The sequence below is a fragment of the Excalfactoria chinensis genome, chromosome 19, assembly GCF_039878825.1.
Source record: "Excalfactoria chinensis isolate bCotChi1 chromosome 19, bCotChi1.hap2, whole genome shotgun sequence".
Lineage (NCBI taxonomy): Eukaryota > Metazoa > Chordata > Aves > Galliformes > Phasianidae > Excalfactoria > Excalfactoria chinensis.
Window position 1 is genome coordinate 8,557,211 of NC_092843.1, and position 5,774 is coordinate 8,562,984.

Consider the following 5,774-nt stretch of genomic DNA (forward strand, 5'->3'; position numbering starts at 1 on the left):
TCCATTAAACAAGCCAACTCCATCCACAGCAGTTTAACAGGTATGAGAATTTGTGCCCTTCTCTGCGTACACAACTTGGAAAGTTCCTAATTTCCCAACCAAGAGATCAGAACACAGGGGCCATCCTCCTCGTACGTGATACCTGCATTGTAAAGTAAAGCTAAGTTTGTGGAAGATGTCCAAGTATCGGTGCCATACAAATCCCGAGGGCCGGGTACAAACCAACTATCAACAAGGTGGGCTGTGGGCTGGGAGCTGAGCTGGTGTGCCATGCCAGTCTCAGTTCAGGACATGCTCCTGCCTGCTGCTGTCAACCCTGCTGACCTGAAGGGATGGGATGTGGGCCCTCTGACCCACAGAGGAGAACTGCTCAGCGAAAAGCAGAGGTAACACAACCACAGGCACTGTGGGAATTGTTTGTGGCTTCCTTCCGCTCAGAGCGATATTCAGTGATGCCAACATGGAAGCCCCAGGGAGATGAGGATAAAAGGGCTCTGCTCCCGGGCGTGTGACACTGCCCGCCTTTGTGGGACAGATGTGAAGGAAGAGAACTGAGGAGAAAGCAAAGCTGGGGCTGAAAGACTTTTTTCTTTAAAAAGAAAGAACAAAATGAATATGATCCTGAAAGAACAACTGTTCCTTTCAAAGCTGTTAGTTTAGGAAGCTCACTGGAGAAGGGAACATTTCTGACTTGTGGCTGCTGGTTTCCAAGCAACAGCTGAGCCCTGCTCCACCGCTGGCAGCCTGCACTCCCATCCAGGCTGTACTGATGGCACTGCGGGCACAGCATGGAGGGTGCACAGAGATGGGAGCAGAGTGGGGCTCCAAAAGCACAGGGCAGGGGGCTGGCAGAGGAACTGGGCAAAGGAAAACCTGAAATAACCCAACAGAACAGAACTGCAACAGCAGAGCTCTAGTTTATGTGAGGGTATCTAAGAGCACAATTCAATGGGAGTTACCCAAACAGTTCTGAATTAAAGAGTTCTCATATCTTTTGGGTACACTGAAGTTACGTGCAGGTCCGGGAAAATGGTGTTGTGAACAACTGAGAAGAGCTTTCTCTGCTAAGGGAAGCTTCATGTTGTTAACTGTCACTAACAGGGCTGTTCTTATTTCCTTGCATAGATCCACTACACTCTTTGCAAACCACCAGGCAACCATGCAAACATAGAAGCCTGCTTTGAGCACTGCTGATGCCTGCTGGTTCTGCTGATCACCTCCAGCTCCCTGTTTCTGTACCACCTGTCCTCCCACACCTCTTCATGACACCGCCCCTCATCCTTCCTTTGTGATCCTTGTCTCTCTGGATCCGTCTCTGATGCTTTGCCACAGTTGTTGCCTGTGATGCACTCAAAACTGGAGGGATGGAACAGCTTTTGCCACAGAAAACCTAACTGGCCAACTCAGTAACCTAATTCATGGGCACCACTGACAGCAGACATTGCTGTGACTCAGCGACATCTCCCTTCAGAGCTGGAGAAAGGCAGTGGTGGCAGCAAGGCCAGCCTGCAAAGCGCAGCACATTGCATACTGATACCCTGACTTCATTTAATGCCTGAATCAGTGTGATCATGGCTGTGCTGGGCACTCAGGGCTGACTAATTTCTGCTGCCATTTCCTGATAATTAATCATTGAGTCCAGTGCTTTTTTCTACAGAACCTGCAGAGGCTACAAAGGCTTCTGAGAGGCACTGATGGTGTTTATGATACAGACATTCAGGCATTCAAATGTTTATTACTCAGGTGACTTTCTATATACTCAAGTTTACTATTGTCCACTAAAAATAAAGAAGCAGCCATTACTTACACCTGTCAGTAGCCTGAGACTTCAAGCAGTAACAGAAGCAGATGGAAGCTGCGAGCACCTCCAATAGAGCCTCCGCTGAAGTGCAGCCCTGGCTCTGAGCAGGGGAGCAACCCCTGCAGAGCAAACACAGCAGAGCAGAGCAGGGCCTGCCCTATCCCGGTCATGGCACAGCGTGCTGGCAGAGCTGCAGGCACCATGGCCTTCCTTCTCCACAAACAGCTGTATGTAAAAGATAATACAGGTCGAGAACATCAAAAGGAAGCAGCAGGAAAACATCAGGATTTTAAGCTGAATGTGTTTTCTGAGGCTGGAAACCACTCACAGAGGAAGGACAAAGACAGCAAGCTGCTCCGTGCCTCTCCCTGAGTGCAGCACAAAGGGAACTTTGGTTGGACACACAATGCCAGGAAGGAACAGACATTCCAGTTGCCTTTGAAGGCACTCAAACAGCAGGAAGCCCTCCGCTGTGATTGCCAGCATGCTGTTTTCCCCACTCCGTGTGCAGTCACCAAGGTTGGTGCCCACCTGCCTGACACCTGTGCTCCCTCAGGCCAGGCTCCCTGCAGCCAGGCTGCCCACCTTCACCACTCCCTGCTCCGTTCCTCAGCCTGCACACGGTGTGACACGTGGCTCTGCTGTACCTGAGGCAATCTGCTGTAATGAGGGCTGTTAGTCCCCAGATCACAATTAAATCACCTCACAGGTTACGGGTTCACAGAATGGTATGTTTTCTGAACACATATTGCAAAGCACAATCCATTACCAAATCAGGAGTGCTACTACATTACTTGGGTCTGAATCTCTGAGTAGTGCTTTTAGCAAGTTTACTTTTCTCAGCCACTTAAAAATAATTCCTTTGCATCACCATCATATCTTTAAGGTCAGTTCAAACAATCTCCTCTATTTAATTGATTTTGCATGAAGCTGAAAGCACAAAGACTGGCAGAGATCAGGTAAATGTTCATTTTTGCTGCAAAGCTGGTCATAAATTCTCTTCCAGAAGTCACTGCCGCGTGGTGCTGTGCTTCACATCGGACATGTGCCGATCCCCTGATCCTCCCTTCTGCACTGATAGTACCAAGCTGTCTCGTTCCCTGCCACTGCTGCAGAAAAGCCACATCACCATCTCAGCTCTGTTCCACCAGTTGTGTTTCTCTTCCTAGGGATGGCAACCACACCAGCACCACTGCCGTGTGCAGCAGTACGTGCAACTGCCATCTGTGCAGCTGGCACTTCTTCAAAAATATATTTAAATATCTGTGGAACTTATACAAACGTAAATGAAACATGACAAAAACTGTAACAAAACATAATGCATGCCTGCAGAAAGGGAACAGCAACAAGTTCACAGTGTGACATAATCCCCTTCCTCTCAGAAGCTTGCCATCAGCCTGCCAGGGCTGCCTTGCAGCCACCTGCTTCAAGCAAGCTTGCTGCTGAACCATTCACGAGGGCAAACATTCCCTATGTCCAGCTGAAGCAAGCCAGTCCCATGCTCCTTTGCTACTGCTCTGGGTGATCCGCCAGGCAGCGATGAGCTGCACAGCTTACCCATGTGTGCAGAGCCACCACCACTTTATTTACTTGGAAGCTTCTCTTCACTGCTTTATGTGATGTCCTGTTCAAACTGTGAAACAAAACGGCAGTGATCTCTAGGGCAGAAACACTGGCCAAAATTCATCACATTTGCATGTTCTTTCACAGCAACTTCAGTCTTTAACCAGCAGCAGAGCAGCAACAACAGCAGTTGTAGTTACAGCAGTCCTCAGTGAAGCAGAAAGTTCACTTTCACATTTCAAATTCCTTCAGAGTTTGGAAAATTAACGCTACTGTTCTTTACTACATCTCCTATATTTGCAGTGCATTTCACCTCCTTCCAGACACTAGTTCGCCAGTAGTTGTACTCAGCTTGATAGTTTCCCCATACTAAGCATCATACGACATTTATACTATGAAATCAACAATTCCAAACAAGGAACAGTGTTGTCAGGCACTGCACTCAGTGCCGCTTCGCTCAGTCATTTCATGAAGTAATTGAAAATTATAGGTAAGCATCACATGAAGTGTCTAACCCCCGACTATTCAGGATAATAAAAAGGACAAGATAACTATTTTTCACATTACTTTCACTTACGAAACCACATTGTCCCTCTGATCATTTCTTGACACCAACACACAACTTTCTTGACACTTTGTGCAACAAACAAGCAGAGGCATCAAGCAGACAAACCGTGCTCAGGATTTCACTCAGCTTCCAACTGCCACTCATTCCACCAAACAACTGATTTCGCACCATGACCACAACACACACGTGCTTTATTTTCCTACATTTTGCCCCCTCTGTCATAGTGTTATTAAACATTTTTTTTTTCACATGTGCAAACTGCCCAGCTTTCAGTGTTTCCTTTTCTTTGCTCATTTTCACAGGACTTTTGCCATGTCAGCCATCAGATAATCTCTCACATTCAGGATCCGATCCATTTTCCTTGCCTGCAGCAGGCACTTACATGGGCCTTATCACAGTACAGCTTCTCATAGACAACAGGATATCGGAGACAAGGCAGTAACACAGCCACGTCCTGCAGCTCCAGCTGTGAGAACGCGTGACACAGCCAGTTCCTTCCCAAATGCTGCATCATGCCTTTTCCCACATAACACACCAAACCTCTCAGCTCTGCTCTGAGCAGCACTGCACCACAACAAACGCCCATGGATGCTGAAGGCTGTTATTCACAATTACCCCGATGCCTGGCATGCCCCTCACCGCTCACTCCTCACCCCTCTTTGCACCACCACACTCACAGCCACATTAACGCAGCTGAAGGACAGCTGGCTGCTGCTGCTTGTACTGCTGACACTCCACAGGCAGATCAAGGGGCTGGGAAATTATCAGCATCACTTCTCCCACATTGTTGTGAACTTCATTTCCTGCCGCTGCTTCACCTGGACATATTCCTGTAATCCCACTGATTTAGGCCTCAACCCAGCAGAACATTTAAAAACTATATTAAACATTTGATTCATTTCAGTAAAATTAATTGCCAACTTTTTCAGCCTTCAAGCTGCACACAGATGCTTAAAGGCTGGATGGGCTGCAGACGCACAACTTACTGAGTGAGAGAACATCTCCAGGCACTGGCATGTTAAACTTCCAACTCATGTCCAGGTTCTTGGTTGCTCACAACCCCAAATCTGCTGCACGGCTGCAGCCCTACCAACATATTCAGTCCCAGAAAGTGTTTGCTAAGAGCAAAATTGTATTTAGATGTTCATTTCTGCATCTTATCGAGTCTGAAGGATCGTCAGGTTTATATGAATGCTGTAACAGCTTGAAACCCCTTATATTTCCTTCTTCAATTTCTGCACGACAGCTACTGCAAACCTGCTCCCAGGACCATCTGCTCGCCAATAAGAGGCTTCTCCGCTGACAAAAGCGGTCCCCTCTTCCCCCCCACCCCAGGCACTCCCAGCGTTACGGCGGCCTCGTGCCCAAAGTCTTGACTTCCAAGACACGGAGCTTCCGAGGTGCCCCAAAAGCACACGCAGCCGTACGGCGGCCGCCTATCCCCGCGTACGGACGGCCGTTTTTAAAACGAATCGATAACTCTTCACGCCAGACGGCGGCACGGCGGCGCTGCAGATCGGCCCGCCCGCAACAACGCCCCGCACATCGCCGAGCGGGTCGGGGACCCCCCGGGCAGGGCGGCGCCCCGCGGAGCCGCCTCCGCGCGGACCTGCGGCGCCCCTCGGCCGCTCCCCGCCCCTCGGATCCGGCACCGGCATCCGCCCGGCGTGGCGCAGCGTGCCGCCGCAGCCGAGGGCGCCCCGCGGAACGCGGGCGGGGCGGCGGCGACGCGGCCCGGCCCGGCCTCGGCGTCCGCGGGAGCGGCGGGCGGCACGCAGAGGGCATGTGCGGGCGGCGGCTGACGGGCGGCGCGGCGGGCGGGGCGAGCGGGGGGCAGCGCGG